The following is a 17559-nucleotide window of genomic DNA, read 5'->3' on the forward strand; positions in this document are numbered from 1 at the left end:
ATGAATTTTCAAAGGTCATTCCAGGTACCCCAGGATTTCAAGTTGTCATCGGTTTCTGAAGTATGAGGCAGGGAAATGATTCAAAGGCAGGGCTGTCTGGTTTTGGATTATTCCCATTATAGGAAATCTTTCACTCCAAAGGACTCTGCTTAAGCCAGTTATGGAGCCACCATGCACCAGGCAGACTGTGCTGGTTCCTTTTCCTGAAAATAACAAAAGCCTGCATTTATTTTAATTTTTCGGGAACTTTTAGGTTTGTGTTTCCTTGGGTTTGTTTCTTCTTTGGTTTGGATTGTGTTTTTAGAAATTTTGAGACTCTGTATCAATTTAGATCAAACTTATTTAAATAATATCTTATTTTGTCTACTGAAAAAAACACAGAATTGATGAGGTAGCTAAGATTCTTAATTCACTTTGCAGTCTTTATTTCTGTCCTCTTCTTTTGACCTACACTTTGGAAAGTCTGGCTGACTCTTTTGCGTTTGTCTTTCTTATGGTTTCTCAGCACTGTTCAAAGTCAAAAGAGGACATTGCTGAAGAAAACAATAAAATCTGTTCTTAAATTCCAGTTTCAGCTAGGGAAAGAAAGCACTTAGACAACTGTCAGGAATACCTGTTCTTTTCCAATATAAATTATAAATCTTGTTCAACATAATTAAAAAATTAATTTAAAAATCAGATTGCTTGCCTATACAGTCCAAGGCATTTAGAGAGGCTCTTTGGATCCCCATCTCTTAAAAGAGCTGCAAGAACAAGTATACACTAAATTATCCATTCACGTGTGAAGCATTATTTTACATATTTTCAAATTTTGTTCAATTTTTTGTGCATTTGCCGTTATATTAAAGCAAAAGCGAAACATTTTGTATTTTTGCCTACTTCACAATAGTTGGATTATATGTGAAGAAATGTCCATCTGCAATTTAAGCTACTCCAACTTATTCAGGCATTCATATTCTCATTAATAGTTCACCTTTCCTTCCACAGCCCATGCAATGCACTATTTATCCCCCAGCAAAATTCTCACTCCACTCCCCCGGTGTGTAATTTTCAGGGAAATATCTCCTCATGTGATGGAAGTCTGATGAAAACAATGAACCACATTAACTGGAATGTGTTCAGCTTTTCACAGAAATGCAGGAGGAGAAAAAACTCAGACACAGCTCTTGGTTGAAGGAAGAAAAATGACTTCTGGGAAAGGCTGTCCACCATTCAGTGCTCTGGTAAAGTCTGTCCATGTTCCCCCTCTGGAACAAAGCAAAACTCACCTTGCTCCTATAAGGTATCCTGTATCTGCAGATAATGGGCTCACAAGGATTTTACTAATTCTGGTGGTTGGCAGGACTCTGAAAATCAGCAATATTGCCTTTTAGTCTTTTGCTCCATCTCTGGAGGAGGAGGAAGAGGAGCCAAGCAGAGCTGGGCTGCTCAGTGCTGCTCTGAATCGCTGCTGCCTCTGCTGCCATCCGTCCTCCTGCCCTGGGAGGAGGCCAGTGGGTGTGATCTGAGCACAGGGCAGGACTGACCCACGGCTCCTCTGTTTCCCTGCTCCTGGATTTTCCCTGGGTGATGTTTGCACAACCTGTGCCTGTCTCTGGACTGAAGAACACTGACCTTTAGTATTCACATAAACACCCAGCTGTGTGTTAAACCCTTTGAGTGTTGTGTATTGATCCTCACATCATCCCAAGTGTTTTATCAGGGAGTAGCGTCACCTGCTTGGTAAAGCTCTTTGTCTTCTCTGGTGCTCCCCTCTCCTCACTGCATGGTGCCTAAATCGTGACAGAACCTAAACATCCTGGTTGCTGTTTGTGTGATCAATATTCATTTGCACAGCCAATCTTCCTGGTACTGCTGGAGTCAGGGGTCAGGGCCTGGTGCAGCTTTCAGCACAGGAGGGGCACTTCTTTCCTGGAATTGTCATTACTCTTCTCTGTGATCTTCTCATCAGAACACTGCTGTGTTTCATATGTTCCTGGTGAGGTAAGCAGAGAGGAGCTCAGACCAATACCTAGATGAAAACACAGCTTGATTTTGTAGTTAATAACATGACTGGGACAGAAAACAGAGGCTTGTACTCTCTTTTAACCCTCTTCCCACCTCTGCTTTCAGGTAGATCTTCCTGTCACACTGTGAGAGGCTCTGTTAATTCAGTTGCTACAGAGAGCAGGAGATATCTGCCAGCACAGATGCTTCACTGCAGTACCATTAATTTTAACTAAAGATGAATGAATTAATATTTCTGATTCAGCTATACAATCTTTGCTGACAAGTGCTGTCTGCTATTCTAACACCTCCCTTGAAAAAGGAGTACCTGGCTAAGCAGGAATGTAGTAAACACAGTCCTGCCTGGATGTATTTTAAAGAGATTTACTGTGACTGCAGGTAAAAAAGAATTTTCAATATTATGCTAAAAATATTTTCATCTAAAGCATGTTCTTCTCATCCTGCTCATGGCCAGGAGAACAATTAGTTTATAATACAGTCATAAAGATTTGCTGGCAGTATATCAGGTGCTTTGGGACAGGAAAGTTTGTCCAGCTGCACTGGAACCACAAACTTGTGTAGGTTTTTCCTGTTGGAAAAGGAAGAGGAAAAATTCCACCAGTCTTTCAAAGCTTGAGAGGGAATTTCAGTCAGGTTTGTCACTCCATTGGCGTTGTTTGAAGAAGGTTATTGGTGAAATCATTCCTGAAGATGGAGTTAGATGTTCCTGTGATGCCCAGCTCTGGCCCTGGGGAATCTGCAGCTGCTCCTGTGCTGTGCAGGAATGATTGATCCACGTGCCAGCATGAGATGTCACGACCATGGCACCCCAACCCTGCAAATGAAGTGATAAATCCTGCTTCTCCAGCATGACCCTGCATGTGTGACAGTTTCCTCTTGCTGGACCTTCATTTGTCCCAGAGATGAGTCACACTGTGTTTTTGTGAGGTCATGACCACCAGCTTCAATAATTATTTTTTCTCTCTGGCCTATTCCTGCAGTTTTCCCTCTCAATTTCATCTACCTGGTAATGAGGGGCAGAGGCAGGACAGGTTTTAGTGTACACCAGAAAGTTTCAGAGTAAGGCTGACATTTCTATTTCTAACTCAGCCCTGCAACATCTTGCATTATAGAGCTTATGTGATTTGAGTTACATGGGGAGTTTATTGTGCCATATTCAATTCTTTGCAGTGCTGTAGATGAGGAATCAGAAAGGTAAATAAAGCAAAACAAAATCAAACCAAGGCAAAACAAAAGCAAACCAGAGAAAAGAATTGGAACAAAACTGAAAGCATAATTCTGTCTACATTTGCAACTCTACTCACTTTTACAGGAACTGTGAGCAAACAAAATTCTAATTTGGAAATAAACAGGGGAAAATCCAAGCACTAGGGATGAATGCACAAATTGGCATTTTAATCTGTATTCACATAGAAATTGTAGACCCTGAGATCTCACAGCCCTGTGGGAACCAGCAGCAACAGGGCAGGAGAGATTTGGCATAAGATAGGACAGAAAATATTAAACTCAGAAGGAGAAATAAATTGAAAGTTGTCATAACATCACAAAAACCAAGACAGCAGACAGGTGAGAATCACGTACAATGTTTTTTCATGTTGACTGAGGCACATCTTATGACATCAGCTTTAACACCTGCATACCAAAAATGCAAATAGAAATATTCCTCAAATATGCAGGGAAAAAAAGAGAAAAAAAGAAAAAAAAGGAGGAATTGTCCTGGTTTCTGGTCTGTCTGATATTATCTTTTAGATATTTACAGAAATATCTGTTCTATTGCTTACAGAACACAGCTTTGCAGAACCCATCCTGAGGATAATTGAGTAGCAATTATCATTTCTCCATCTTCTTGAAAGGCAAGACAAGAGCAGTTTGTTGCATTTATAGTGAGGAAAATTTGGGTTAAATATTAGGAGCAAAAAGACTGTCAGGGCTAAGTTACACTGGGATATATTGACCAGACAAGCTGTGGAGTTCCAACGTGGGAGATCATCATGAGCAGATTATAAAAAAACCTCTTATGGATGATGGGAATAACTGAACCTACTTTAAAGAATACAAAAACTTGAGCTTTTTTGGCCCTTACAACTGCATAGTTCTATATTTCTGGCTGATCTGGGATAAAATAGGAAACCATTGGAGGATTTAAACAAACAAAACAAAAAAAAAAGAAGGCCAGCAAGCACAACATCATTTATTCTCAAGTACTTTGCCTTCCTCCACAGCATCTTCTTTAGCAGTCCATCTCCATGAAAAGCCTCTCTCTGCCTCATTTCCTCCTGAGGAGGAAAACATTAAAAGAGAGAGGTTCTGTTCTGAGTTTTCCTACAAAAAACCTCACAGAATCCATACAATTACAAGGCTTCTGGCACCTTCTTATTGTCTTGGGTTTTTTGTCATTTCTCCTTTGCTCAGTGTAGAGATACGCCACCATTTTATTTTATTTTTTTTGTTTCCAGTTCAAAGATAAAGCCCCTGGATGTGGTGTTCATTTGCCAATAATTTCCCTTTAGTGCTGTATCTTCATTTTTTTGCCTGTGTGACAGCAGATTCCTTTTTCCAAAGAATCTTTTTGAATCTTGGTCAGTCTAGTAATTCACATTAGCAAATCTTAGGTGCTCTGCATTGCAGCATTGCCTTGTAACCTCTCTCTCTTGATTAGCTGCATAGGGAATGTGGATCTAAACTTTTCCTTTGCAATTTAAATTAATTATCTAGTATTTGATGAGATCAGCAGTCTGGGTATGTTTGTATTAGAGAATTAGCACCTGGCATAGTTTTGGTGAGGGTTTTAAAGGGTTTTAGTTATTAATTTAAACCGTCACTATGAAAATACTTTAAAAATAGGTATTGGATATGCAGTTCTACATTTGTCAGCTCAATATATTTATGCTCCCCAAAACACTCCTGCTTTAATGTTATTTTCTCCCATGAGATTATGTGAATGAGTAAAAATTTCCCATAAAACCATAGAATCTTTAAGGAAAAGATCTCTAAAACCTTTGAGCCCAACCATCAACCTAACACAGCCAGGTCCACCCCTAAACCCCGTCCCCAAGGACCACATTTCCCATTTCTTGAACATTCCAGGGCCATACTGTTCCAATGCTTCCCCAATCCTTGCTCAAATGAGCAAGTTCTTTGTTCCAGATGGTGTCCAGCCGTACCTGCAGCTTTCACAGCTTTCAAATTGTTCCCTTGGCCGTGTTGTTGGACTCCACAATTTGCATTGCATATTTTCCAAGGGAAAAAGAGTGGGGCTGTGATTTGGCAGTTCCAAATTCATTAAACATCTCTGCCCCAGTCATCTCTGGTTTCAGGAAAGATTTGCTCCTGGGTCTCTGCCTTTATACAACAATTACAGCAAAGTTGATATAGAAGATCAAGGGTAAAAATACACTTATGAAATATTTTTCAGTCTTAGAACAGCAAAGACAAGATCAAGCCTAAATCACTAATTATAGATAAACTAGAAGAGAAAGATTAATTTCATATAAGTTTTTTTTTTTTTTTAATTAAAATTCACACTGTGCTTTGGGTGTATGAGAGAAAGAATGCAAGAGTTTAGATCCAATAATGTGGAAAAAAAAGGTGTGTGGTTGTTTTTTTTTTTTTTTTTTTTTGGTTTTTGTTTTTTTGGTTTTTTTTGTGTGGTTTTGTTGTTGTTGGTTTGTTGTTTGGTTTGGTTTGGTTGGTTGGTTTTTTTGGGGTTTTGGGGGGTTTTTTGTGTGGGTGGTTTTTTTTGGTTTTGTTTTTGTTTTTTTTTTTTTTTTCCTGAAAACATTGAGGCCTCTGCCTGTAATGATCCAGATTTACTGCCATGGTGTGAAGCAGTGCACAGTTTTTAGGACACACTGAGTGTTCACAGCTTGGCTGAGTGCATGGTGCACCAAGCCAACACTTGCCCTCCTTCACTGCAGCATTCTGAGGCCAGGACAAAACTGTACTTCAGAAGAGTAAAAAAGGGCTTGGAATTCCATCACTCTCCAGGTGTTGTGGTGGCACTGGGGGATGTTGACTCTGTGCTCACTGGTGTTCATCCCTCAATCACCTCCTGTGTGACTGAGGAGGGGACAATACCTGTGGCTGCTCTGCTTGGCTGCACATCATGGAATGTACGGATTCCATGCATACAGGCTGGAGATTTTACCACTAATTCAGAAAGACAACAAACCACAGAAGGAGTTCAGGCTTGAAGCTGGGTAGTTGCCTGATCAATTTGTGGAATCACAAACCAATGAAGAGAATACAGCTTTTGTTTTCAGGGTGTTTTGTTTGAATGTATTATCTTTTACCTGCTGTGTAGACCAGTGGATCTTTTCTCTTTGCATTTTTTCTGTGCAGCCATTCCTCCCTGCAAACACTCCCTGAGTACTTGCAGATTTTTGTGAACCCTTTACAAGCAAAAATATGTCAAATGCCAATGACCTTGCAGCTAAAGCCATGTAAAAGTCAGCAGGTTTTGTTAGCTGGGATGTGTGCATGTGCTGCATTTTGGGTTTGGTTTGCATGGATTCATGCCAGCTGAGCTACAGGTTCTGACAAGACATCAAAACCCACTCCAAATATCCCTTTTTATTCTGGCTTTACAGTGAAGCCACCATAAACATTTGGCTCCTCTATTTGAAAATAAAAGTCATGACTCACCACTGCTTTCTTCCAGCTTTATGCCATTTCTAACTCCACTGATTTCAGTGCCGACCTGATTTCAGAGAAGTAAATTGACATAAACTTAAAATGATACAACAAAATATCAGATCCCTTAGGCTTAAAAGATCTATTGCAATGACATCAGTCCACTGACCTTTGTGAAATGAATATGGAGATTTTGGTTGAGTTTCTATTTGCAGTCCAGAGTCAGCACTGAAGCACTGTCACCAATGCATCTGCTCTCTGCAGCGCAAGGGCTCAGCAGAAATAGACTCCTTTACTCCATTAGGACAAGTTTAAGGGACACTGCCATCCATCTTAGGAGAGGAGGGCACCTCTGGGGTCATCAAACACTGCATTCTGCATCCATTTCACACGCACAAAAAAATCTCTCTTGTGCATTGTAAACCTTTCCCTTAAAGTTTATTTTTGTTCCATTTTTCTTGGCAATAACCCTCTCCAGCTATCACATGGGTCAGTGAAAAAGCTTTGGCAAGGACCTTAGGGAATGGCTTTAGTTTGGTTTTTCTCACCTTTCACTTCTTTGACATGACAATAAAATATTCAGACTTTGAACAAAGAAAGATTATTTCACAGCTTATAGGATAAACCTGTTATGAGAACTGTCCATGCATTGGGAGCTACATGAACATCACAGAATCATGGAATGGTTTGGGTTGGGACTTTAAAGATCATCCCATTCCACCTCCTGCCATGGGCAGAGACAGCTTCCCCTATCCCAGGTTGCTCCAAGCCCTGTCCAACCTGGCCTTGGACACTTCCAGGGATCCAGGGGCAGCCACAGCTTCTCTGGGCAAACAAGTACTGAGATGATTTGGCCTCTTCAAGAGGGAATTTTATTCCATTCTTACCCTTGAGACCTCATCGTGGCCATTCTTTATCCCCTCTAAACAGTTTTGTGGCAGCTCCTCCTGCCTTTCCCCACATTAATGACAGAGATGTGCAGTCAGAGAACACCTAATCCTGTAAAGCCCTAACTACACCCGTGTCTTGACTGATTAAAAAACAGCCTTGTATGGATCAACAGCAGCTTTAAAGAAGGAGTAAAAAAATTGCAAATTCCTTCTCAGACAGTGTTTCAGGTGGTTGTGGTCCCTGTGCCAACACCAAGTGTTGCACCATAAAAAACTGAGGTGTAAGTTTGTACTTTCTGTGAAAAACTTACCTGATGCCTTGGAAAGGTGGTGGAAATCAAATTGTTTCGTTTTTTCTTCTTCTGAAAAATCTGATCAAAATTTGTTTTAGCTGGATTTTTCCCAAATCTCCCTAAAGATCTGCTTTGAAAAGAACTTTGAAGTTTACTGGTGAAAAGCACGCCAGGTAGTAGCTGAATACTGTTATAAACACATCAGACAGGAGATCTGTAAAACTTTTATTATTTCCTGCCTTATTCTTATGTGAAGAACACCACATATTTCTGTTTTCATTTATCTTCTATTGCTGGAAAATGTCAAATCACTGTTAATAGTGAAAATATGCAGTTTAATACTTTTCTTACCTATGTATTTATCTTGGTAGACCACAGAGAACCTTGATTATTTTCAGTCTCCATCCAATGAAAATTGTCACCTTTTTTCCTTGATTTACACCCAGAGCTCTAATCATAAACCATCTTAAAAGGAAAATGTGTGAGGCTGTCTGCCAGAGCTTTCAGAAAGAGCCTGTCATAACTCAGCAGCCGTTCCAAAAGCAATTTCCAAAAACTTAATTTTGTTGTCCTTAAAGATATTTGTGCTTTAAAACTTAACTATTAGTTCCACATGTGTGTTCTTGAGGGGAAGAAATGCAGAGTATATGCTTTCTGTAACAGATTTACTCTTCTCCAGGAAAAAAAGGGAAAATATTTTTAAAATATTTCTTTCGTATGGAAATTCCAATTAAAATTTGTAATACTTAATCCCAGTTTAGTTGAGCAGAAAACCATGAGATGTTATGGCTGAGATTTTATTCTCTAAGGAGAATGAGTATGAATGGGATAACCTACTGAAAATGAAATTATGGACAGGAAATATTATTATGTATTTGTTACCCAAGATTTTTTTATCAGTAGATATTTTCTTCTTTTTTATATATTTATATATTCACATAATCACAGATGTATATGTATATATGCATATATATAGATTTTTTTTTGTGTTTATTTATTTAGATAGAGATGTATCTACAAAATTAATATCTAACTTGAAAGGTATGAAAAAGATTAATTCTCCCACTGCAGCTTTGAAGAATCCACAATATGTCATCATAATACGGGCCAAGCACATTTCAGCTTTGCAAGTTTATTACATGGTAATTTTCTCTCTCTGGGAAGGGATTCACTCACTGGATGAGGAGCTGAATGTTCAGAAAACTTTTATTAGAAAACTCCTATCTCCCCAGTGTTCCAAATTTTATTCACAAGTATCTTGTCTTTTATCACTTCCATTATTTCCTATACTTTCCATGCCCTACTTCTGGCCCCAAATATCTGCAGACATACCCAGGACTTATCTGAGCCATGTCTGAAATGAGTTCAAGAGGTGCCAGACATCAGTGAGGGAGGTTTAGATCAGGGGTTAGGAAATATTTCTGCCCTTGAAGGGTGGTCAAACATTGGACCAGGCTGCCCAGGGCGTCACCACCCCTGAAGGGATTGAAAAGACACACAGAAGTGGCACCTGGGACATGGTTTAGTGATGGCCTTGGCAGTGTGGATTAAAGCTTGGACTTGATGATCTTAAAGGTCTTTTCCCACCTAAACTATTCTGATTCAATGAAGAAACTTCCCCTGAATTGTTACCACTGCCTTTAAGTCGAGATATTTTTTACAACGTGGGATTTTTTGTGCTTGCACAAAATGAAACTTCTACTGATACTAGTTTCTTTAATATTAATAAAAACTAGTGTGCAACCTATGTATTTCTGCCTTTTCACTAGCTAGTGAGTTGTTAGTAGAACAATGAATTGATGGTATGATCACAACTTTAATGCTACCAATAAAAACTGAGAGGAAATAAGCCAATCTTTTAGGAACTGGTTGCTAGGATTATGCCACTGAATAATTCAAATGGGATTAAAGTCTTCCCTTTTTCCTATAAGACATGGTAAAATTAATTAAATATTAAGCATGTATAAGAGGGAAAGGAGCATATGCAGCTACAAAACTTCAATTTAAAAAGTACATATTTTGTTCTTGACAATTATAGGAATAGAAGGACACAACACAAGTGTGATAGGACCTGTTCAAATTCCCAAAGTGAACCAGATGTCTCAAGAGCTTGTTTGTGTAAATTTGTAAGGCCTAGACAGTAAGGAATGAGACTTAACTCTCCAACTCACAGAATAATTTGTGGTGGAAAGGATTCTTCTTCTGCCTGTCTAAATATGGATTCCAGGATTTCTTTTTTCACAATAAATATTTTACTATTTTGTAGATTTTAAGCTTCTTTATAGATAGCATTACCTCAGCTTGATTGAATGGCACAATTTCCGTTTGGGTGATCCAGTCTCCGTGTCCACACCCAGGTATTAAGGTAGGATTTAAAAATATCTATAAAGAAGTTTCATTATAGAAGTTCTCTTGGACGTGTTTCACACCCCCACACGTGCTCACCTACCACACACACTCAGGATGGGTGCCTGTCCGTCAGTCCCCTGTCTCCAGTGGATTCCCACAGGGAGCTCTTGTACCTCAGATTAAACTCCTGACATTTGGGAAACACGAACCTGAGTGTCAGGGCCCTCAGTTTTGTACAAATTGCCAGACATTGGAACAGTGTTTTGGTATAACCTCAAGTGGAAATCCCTGAGAACATTAATTAAGCCATCCAACATTTGGTGAAGGGGCTGTTTACTGAGCTTTAGCAAACCAGAATTCTGGTTAGGCCACGGCTTTAATTTAGAGGCAACCTACCCAAACATTCTGCTACTTATGGAACAAGCAGCTCTAACAATGTCCTAGAGTGACTCTGTGATGTCTGTATCCCCAATTGTCTGTTCTGTTTGTGCTGTATTTTGAGTTCTGTGCCTTTAAACTGATTCTGAGAGTGAAGCAGGGACAGAAGAAGTGTGGAGTTTGTTTTTAAAACAGCTCTCACTCCTCTGCATTCCTTCTCTGGACAGTTTTCATCTGAAGCACAGACCAGCAACGGGACAGAGATTTTTTTTGTTTTTAGTTAGTTCAGCTAGCTGAAGCAGAGAAGCTTCCTGGACTGTTTTATTTTTCCTTTTTCTCAGGACTGTTTAAACCTGCTCTGGACTGAGAACCCCAGAGGAGCACCGAGGACTGCAGCCCACCGGGCCTGGGCCTCACAAGGGCTTGATAAGAGACTGAGCGAGCTGAGCTCCCCACAGCAGGGACTTTCTGAATTTACCATCTCACTTCAGAGCTACAAAAACTTTTATTGCTTCATATTATTCATTCTTTGTGCTTGTGGGCACTTTGTTTATAAAATAAATATTTTTTTACACTTTTCTCTGAGGAAGTTTTTTTTCCCAGTTGGGGGAAGGTTTTCCTTCTGTTTGGGCTTGTTTTTCCAAAGGAATCCCATTTGCAGGATTTCTCCCAAATTTGCCCTAAACCAAGACAAACAAGAAACCTGAGTAATGACATGGCCAAACCAAAGAACACTTCAGAGAGGGCACACCAGATGTAAACACACGTGGAAGGAGCACATCTGACTGCTGACAGCACAGAACTGATGTCCTCCCTGCACTGGAATGTTAAATTGTCACAATGCTTGTCCTGTCTGGGATTAAGGTTTTGCTCAGCCTCAGGCCAGGAATGGTATTTGAAATAACTTCAAACCTTTTGTCCTTTTGAAGCAGGCCAGGCTATTTTGTTTTCTCCACGGTGCTTTAGACGTTTCTTTCCTCAGCAGATGAGCCACGGGTAGAGCAGCAAAGCAGATCACAGGAACGCTCATCCCATTCTGAACATGGACACTCTAATCTCTGAAGGCAGCAGCATTTCATAGCCTTTGTCACAGGAATCCTAAGTCTTTGCAGATTTCTTACACTTCCATGCTGTTCTAATTAATACTCTTCCCTTAAAAAAAAAATCCATTCAGTGTAAGTGGGCTAAGTGCTATTTATCTAAAAGCCCTTGGCAGCTGAAGTCTGGATTAATCTTCTAACCCAAATCAAATCATGTCAGCTCAGATCAGCTTCCTTGTATAATCTGATTTTTTCAGGAAAGTCAGCTTCTCCTGCTGTGTGTGACCTGTGGCAGCAGTGTGGAGATGGAAACTTGGCATGTCTGTGTGAGGAGGATCCTGAGACACTGGAATTCAGCACAGATTTCTTCCTTTCCTCAGAACTTTACCAGTTTAAATCACCTGAAGATATGGCTTGAACTCTTGAATACATTTAATGGACCATAAATTTAAAAAGTAATAAGTCCAAAACCTTATTTTCCTGTTTTACTACTTTCCCTTGTGGTAAAGTTTTCCTGTGTCTATTCACCAATCTTAGCCCTGCATAATTTTTAGAATAGCAACATAAATTCTCATACTTGTTCTGCATATGTATATCCTTATATTTAGCTATCCTCAGAGCTTCTACGATGCTTTGCAGCATTTACTTCACAATCTTTATGCAGAAGAAAACCTGTGCAAGCCTCCACTTAAAAATGAAAAGTCTGTAAGAGGCCTGTGGAAATTGCAGTAAACAGCAAATGTTCCTGCAGACAGATATTGACTTTACAGAGTGATTAAATTATATCCATCTCTTCTCTCTCTTCCTGTCACGTATTTGAAGTAGACTTCAGTCACTTTGGCTGAAGTTCACAGTTCCACAGCAATTCTTTTCAGCAGTGACTGTTGATGATCATTTTATATGCTGAGCAGATTAATGTAGTATTTTTTTTTTTATGAAGCATGTTGCCACGTATGGTGCATCCCTTGGCAAGTTCTCATTCTAGTTTGGCTTTTGTGAGTCTGCTTTAACCTTAATCATATTGATATTCTGAACACAGAGTTGCTGATCTGATCTACATTTTTGCCTATAGACTCAAGGTCAGTGATTCTGTAATATCATTAGAGTCAATTGTAGCCACAAAAACCAAGCAAACAAGCAACCCCTCCTCCCCCAAAACAAAACAAAATCAATCAACCAAACAAGCTAAAAAGCCCCACTCCCCACAAAAAAAGAGAGAGAAAAAAAAACACCACCAAAAATCAGTGTAAGAAAAGACTCAGGTCTCAGAAATATTCATATTTCTCCAAAATATCCAAAAATCCTGGATGCAGGACTGGAGGGTGGGAGAACTACAGATGGGGAAATTTTTGATTCACACAGTTTTCTGTGTACTGGTTTTTTGGTTTTTTTGTCGTTGTTGTTTTAGGTTTTGGGGTTTTTTTGTGTATCTTTATTATATTATTTTATTTTTATTTTATTTTATTTATGTAATTTTTTAAAAATTTTGAAGGACAGTGTTAATTCTAAACCAGTCATAAACTAACTGTAAGTCACTTCTTTGCTGGCATTAATTTCACGTCATATGTTATGGCCTTTCTGGCAGGAAGCTAAATTAGCTTTTTCATTATAAGTGAACATTTTTTTTTCTCTCTCTCTGTGTCTCTTTTTTTTTGTACTAATGTGTTCAGCATCTTTGACAAGGAGACACCGTCCCATCTGTAGATTACTACCTGCATGTGATGTCAAATTTGCTGCTTTGCAACAAGATCCCTGTGAGCAGCACAGCTTAATCATAAAAGGAAGTTATTTAGGGTTGAATCCATAAAGGAAATTAAAGTGTCAAGTCTGACTCCTGCACTCCAGACATAAACTCCCAACCACATCTCCCTAGGACATTTCTCCCCTGTGTCTCCTAAACCGAAGATCTGCAGCCAGCGTGTCTCGAGAGGTTCCCCAGGAGCCTCAGATTTCCTTAGGAGTGTTTCCAAACCTGTCTTGTTCTTGATAAAACTGAATTTTGCATCTGCCAGATGACTAATTCCCCTCCAAATCACAAACTGGGGTTTGCTATGCCTGTCGCTAGTGCCAGGAGTGATGGGAGCAAAATGCAGGATGTGGATTTAATGATTTTTGACTGCCCAGAGACTTAAATGCCATAACTGCTACTTGCTTCAGGTTTCTTCTAACCACAGCAAATGAGCTATTCCTGTGTGCCAGGAGGCGAATATCTTTGGATTTCCCTTAATGAACTACTTTAATTTTCTGCAGAATAACTGAAGTTTTTTTATGTTAACAAGCAAACAGTTTTATTATGCCAGTGCAGCCTAATTGTTGTTGTATCTCGCTTGGAGAGGATGATTAAAGGATGAACTTTGCTGCAGTGCCCTCTAAATTATTTTACACAATGTGTGGTGGCAGAATTGCTATAAAATAAATGTGATGAGACTTTAGGACACATATACTGACTGGAAAGCACCTATGGACTGAGAAATCACCTATTCTTCAACACCAGCAAATTATTCTGCACGAGGTCTTCATGATCTCTTTTAAATATTGGTTATGGAAATAAGATTTAAAATTTCAAGAAGAGCAGAGTGACGTCTGTTCATTTCTGCAGAGACATTTGCCTTTGGAGCTTATGTTATTTATCAACAAAATTGAAGAATAGGTGGCGGTAATGCTGTCCTTAAACACTTCCTCTGTCCTCTACAGTGCTGTAGTGCATTTTAAGCTAACCATAACTTTTCTCTCTCTTTAGAAAAATACATAGATATGTAAAGATCTCTTAAAGATCCCAGATAGTAGAGTGAAATTCTTTAGCCTATTCCACTGGGAGACAGGTGAGCTGGCAAAGCTGGAATAATTGCACCAACATGAGTCACTGAAATCCCAACGTAAGCTCTTTCATTCTGGCTCACTCGTCCTCTGGGAAATTTTAGCTGGAGCTATGAACCTATGAAAATAATGCCTCCACCTCAGAGAACAGCCTGCATACACTCAGTTTAGCCATTTGTTTCCCTGCAAACTTAGCAGAGACACCAGAGCAACATGCTTTCTCTGGGAGGTGCTGCTCGGAGCTGAGATCCTGCTGCCTGCACAGCTCTCACCACCTGCAGGTCGGTGCTGGGTTTCCTTTGGAAGCTCAGTCTGCTTTTACTGACTTCAGTGACTCATAACTACACAATACTCTGCGTTTTTAACATCAGGGTTTCCAGCTGGAGATCACTGACTGAAGTAAAAAGAAAAAAACTGGTGGCATCCGTGGTTGATACAGACATTGCTGGTGAAAACACCCACGGCACAGAACTGATGAGCTGCTTGAGGAAGAAGAGCAGCCACTGTTTCCTTAAACACTTCTGTTCTGGCATCACTCCCAATTTGCCTATCTGCTTACCATTTTCTTTTTCTTTCTGAAGCAATTGGTACCTACTTTTCTCCTTCCAGAAGGACCTCTGGCTTTTCACTTTACATTTCTTTTGCTGTGTTGCTTTATACAATAGACACAGCACTGCTTTCAGTGCCCTCTCATGCAATGAACTTCTATCATAATTTCTGTTCCTTTTCTAGGCTTTGATTTATTAAACTAGCCAGCTTTAATTCTGATCTTACTTTGGTACAATCAGGTTGATAACAGGAAAATCTTGGGGAACAATAAGATCATAGCAAGAAGACTGGTACAGCTGATCCAAAATGAATCTACCAGGGCTACTGTTATTCCAATTTCAACACTAAAAAATACCTACAGACTTACATGGGTATCTAAACCACAGACATGTAGCCCATAGGTACACGAGAAATCTCTGGCTGATTTGATTTTTTTCTTGTACATCTGTAGAAAAGAGGAACAGTTTCCACTGAAAACCTAGAGCAGAGTATCTGCATTTAATAGTAACAACAATACTGACAATAATTTAAAAAGTCACAAGAAAATGAGGTAACCTTAACAACTCAACCTTCTCCAAGTTTCCACCACAACTATGTTTATTTCTATTCTGTTTAAAGGAGGAAACAATTTAATCCCCTCTTATTAGCCTTTAAAATTATTCCTCTCTTCAAACCCAGTGGAGTCTCTGATGAAGCAGCACATACTCTGCACAAATGTGAAGTGACCAGGGTGAGGAGATCTGGCTGGAAGCTGATGAGAAATGTAATCCCAGAAAAGCCCTCTGTTCTGTATAAATTAAGGCAATTAAGGCTCATTGAACACTCCTCTGGACCCACTGTCAAAGCAAATAAACAAGCACCCAGCAGTGCGTGAATGTGTAATCAGATAGAGTCTGGTGCTCACTGAGATGTGTGCTCATGCTTTGGACACAATGTCAAATTCATTATTTTGCCTTAGACTCTTCTGTTTCTTATACCTCTGCCTCCAGCTCAATAATTTATCTATAACACATTTAAAAGAATACAAGATAAGCAGTAAAAAAAAAAAAAAAAAGCTCATGGAAACTAGCACAGCTGTACACAATGGGAATTTAAACACCAAAGTAAAATAATCTGTATTTAAAAGCTGGCAGGAAATACTACTGTGATTCACTTAGACAGATATTATTAACTTAATGGAATATTAATAGGACATTCCATTTATATCTCCTTTTCTGTCCCAAAGTCTCCTGAGATATTTTTCAATGAGATTTTAATGATAATATAAAATGCAGCTACTCCTGAGATAAACATCTATTAGAAATTAGTAACAAATGCATAATTTAAGAGCTGGGTAAGAAGAATTTGCCTACTAATTCTATAAATTACAATGCAGGAAGAACACCAGGCACATTTCTAAACCTTGCTCATGTAGTCATTCCAAATTCACGCAATATGTTAGGAGCACAAAATCTAAGGTTTTACTATGGAGAAATAGAATAATTTAGGTTTGAGAAGCCCTCTGAGATCATCAAATCCAACTGATCCCCCAGCACTGCCAGGGCCATTATTAAACCATGTCCCCAAGTGCCACATCCATGTGGCTTTAGGGATGGGGACTCCACCAATTCCTCGGGCAGCCTGTCCCAGAGTTTGATGACCATTTTGGTGAAGAATTTTTCCATAATATCCAGTCTAAACCCCCCCTGGCCCAGCCTGAGGCCATTCACTCTTCTCCTGCCCCTGTTCCCTGGGAGCCGAGCCCGACCCCCCCGGCTGTCCCCTCCTGTCAGGAGTTGTGCAGAGCCACGGGTCTTCCCTGAGCCTTCTTTTCTCCACCCTGGTTTCCATTTCATCTTATCTTCTCAGTATTATTATTTTTTCTCATTCTAACAACCACAGAGCAGAAACTCCCATGCACCTATAGGTGTGCAGTATACTGGAAAGCCTTCCCTTCCCTTCCCTTCCCTTCCCTTCCCTTCCCTTCCCTTCCCTTCCCTTCCCTTCCCTTCCCTTCCCTTCCCTTCCCTTCCCTTCCCTTCCCTTCCCTTCCCTTCCCTTCCCTTCCCTTCCCTTCCCTTCCCTTCCCTTCCCTTCCCTTCCCTTCCCTTCCCTTCCCTTCCCTTCCCTTCCCTTCCCTTCCCTTCCCTTCCCTTCCCTTCCCTTCCCTTCCCTTCCCTTCCCTTCCCTTCCCTTCCCTTCCCTTCCCTTCCCTTCCCTTCCCTTCCCTTCCCTTCCCTTCCCTTCCCTTCCCTTCCCTTCCCTTCCCTTCCCTTCCCTTCCCTTCCCTTCCCTTCCCTTCCCTTCCCTTCCCTTCCCTTCCCTTCCCTTCCCTTCCTTCCCCTCACACTTTACCTTTCTGGGGTGCTTTTTTTCACTAATTGATCACTTTCCTTGACCTCTTTGAGGTAACACAGCAGGAAAACATAAGAGTTAGGGCAAGGAAGAGAATTTTTCAGATTTTTCAGACACCTTAAAAGAGATAAAGCCTTTCTTTCTCTCTTGCATCCCTTTGAACATCTTTTTAACCTACATTGCTAACAAGCCTTGTTGCTTCTTATTTAGAAATGCCAGTGAAAGCTTAAAGTTCTGAAGGGTTAAACTGACAGGCTCCAGGGACTTCAA

This window comes from Prinia subflava, chromosome 7, assembly GCF_021018805.1.
Source record: "Prinia subflava isolate CZ2003 ecotype Zambia chromosome 7, Cam_Psub_1.2, whole genome shotgun sequence".
Lineage (NCBI taxonomy): Eukaryota > Metazoa > Chordata > Aves > Passeriformes > Cisticolidae > Prinia > Prinia subflava.